Genomic DNA, 2,623 nt, shown 5'->3' on the forward strand with positions numbered 1-2,623 from the left:
AGGAGGACCAGGGCTGGGGGAGATACTATACATAAGCCAAAATGAAATTCTAAGAAAAAAAAAAGAAAAAGTCCAAGTAACAGAGGAAGCCTAGGCATAGAAAACAGGTAAAAAAAATAAAACAAGTGAAAAACATAAATTAAAGTGACAGACTTAAGCCTTAACATATCAATAATTACATGAAATGTAAATTGTCTTAAGTAACATAATTCCTTGAAAATTGGGGAGTTTCTTTTTTTTTTTTTTTTTTTTTGGTGGTTTATTAATGTCACAAAGCACACTTTATTTGAACTCGCCAAATGTTCTATACAAGGCAAACACTTCACCATGAAATATTTAAATTAAAAATAAATAAGTTAATTCCATCCTACATAGATCTTCAGCTGCCACATACAAATAAAAGACATCAGTTATAAATTAAATAAGTTAAAATAAATAGTCATAAGAAACTCTATGTGGTCCAGCAAGATCACCTGTTTGTTCCCTAACTTTGTTCTGGACCCCAATTTCTACGCTGTATAAGACTTGGACAGTTCATTGGGATTAGCCCCTTGGTGAAAAAGCCCTTGAGCACAAGTTTCCAAATCATGTTTCGGTGCCAGGATCAGATTCGCAGAGTCTAGCACAATGGCTGAAGGCAGATCAGCAAGGTGAAAGCCCAGAAGCCCAGGCCTCTTACCCACCACCACACCTCTGGGAATTTACCTCTAGTCAGCCTCGAAGGCGCTGTTGGTGGCGCCCACGTATTCAGACTTCTTCTTGTGCCTGGTCCACATTTTCCGGAGGATGCCAGGGACACCGCAGGAGGCACTGCCTGTCAGTGCAGGGAAGCCTCTGCACCCTGGGGGAGAGTTGGATACTCTTCCATCATCTTCTTGAGATGTCTGGGTCCTCTCCCCAGAACAGCTCCGTTCTCTGAGCCTGTGGCTGCCACCTCTGCTGTAGCCGGAGATTTCACTGAGATCCGGGCCACTGGAGGAATCAGCGATTTTCCATATGCTCGATTCCCACACAGATTTGATGCTCTGGGTTCAGAAATCCCCACAGGTCTGGCGGGGGTTTTGGTGGGATGCGTCCCTGGAGGCCTAGCGTTCTGCAGCCGGCCGAACCTGCGGCCATCAACTGCATCCCGAGGTCGCTGCGGTGAGGCAGCAGCTCCAGCGGCCTGGGAGTGTAGAGGTCCGACTCGATCACCACATTCTTGGTCAAGAGGTGTTGAGAGCTTTTGACTCTTCTCCTGGATGGACTGGACACCTTGGAAGGAATCACGGTGGTGAAAACTTCTATATTTTCATCGCTGCAGCTGTAGATCTGATGCATCCTTTCAGCCTTCTCTCCCCCAAGTGTCTGGGAACCGGCAGCCTGTCTCTGGTCCCCTAGTCGCAAGGTTTCCTAATCCAGTCTGGCTCTCGGATCATTGTGTAGGTCCACAAAAGACAGGCTGGGGCTGTGAGCTCATCTCCGGGGAGTTTCTTGATTACAGAAACAGAATAGTCTGCACCATTGTCAAAATTTATACAATGCTTACATTGTCATATAAATTGTATAAATTTTATATTAAATATTATGTAATTAATAATGTTTTGTGCAATTAATTTTTAGTATCAACTAATTTGTACAATAAGAAATATTGTGAACATTTTCTATGTATTGTAGAAAAACCTACAAAAAGCTCTCAACTCAGGTTTTACCTGCCACAGGTAGGCTTTTCCTGAAGCTGCTGTTGAGTGTCGTGACATGCCTGGCACTCCTCACCTTAGGCTCTGCGTGTTAAGTTTCCCCAGGGCTGTCTCAAGGGCCTTATTTCTGAAATCCACACTGTTCTAAGGGACTTCATTTAAGCCCAGGGCTTCAAGTGCCACTTACACCAGGGTCAGCTCTTTGCACTGCATGCACACCACCACCCCAACGTTCTCTAGGACACCACTTTTAGTTGAGGCACTTGAACTTGAAATGCAATCTCTTTTCTATCCTAGATAGATACTATTGAGTGCCTATTTTGAGAGCCCTTTTTCCTGACTAAATTTCATAAATCATTCTGATGGTCCATCATAAAATTCTGTGCTAAAATCTGCAGGAAATTTTTTTAATGGGAATAAAAAAGGAAAAATGGTGATTGACAGAATAGAAATTTAAAGAAATCAATGGAGGACTTGGAACTACTTTCTATTTAGAAGTAAATTCCTGAGACAAGGGCCTTGACAGAGACAGAATAAAGAATCCTAAAATACAATATGCTCTGATACAATCTCATTGTAAAAGGGATTTATAAAAAGAGAGAACTTATTGTATAAAGAATCACTTGGTAGGCTGGGGCTATAGCTCATTTGGTAGAGTGCTTGCCTAGCATGCTCAAGCCCCTGGGTTCAATCTCCAGCACCACCAAAGGGAAAAAAATCACTTGGTGAACACAGACTTTCCCTGAGACAAGCTAATAAGTTAATAATTATAAGAGTTAGTGATTCCAAACATTAGTGTGCTATTTGCTATGACATATCAAAGAACAGAAAAGGATTTTCAAGTTGATTTGGTATAACTTACTCATGTTACAAGAAGAAGCTGGATTCATAAGAGGTTCATAGTGAGCTGTGCCCCTATAATCAGAACCATTTCTCTCCCACCC

General features: G+C 42.2%; 1 pseudogene; it reads right to left on the minus strand.

Annotated features, from left to right (window-relative positions):
• Positions 1–707: 707 nt before the first annotated feature.
• Positions 708–1,320, minus strand: LOC143396720 (vexin pseudogene; annotated as a pseudogene).
• Between the last annotated feature and the right edge of the window lie 1,303 nt (positions 1,321–2,623).

Source organism: Callospermophilus lateralis, chromosome 4, assembly GCF_048772815.1.
Source record: "Callospermophilus lateralis isolate mCalLat2 chromosome 4, mCalLat2.hap1, whole genome shotgun sequence".
NCBI classification, from domain to species: Eukaryota; Metazoa; Chordata; class Mammalia; order Rodentia; family Sciuridae; genus Callospermophilus; species Callospermophilus lateralis.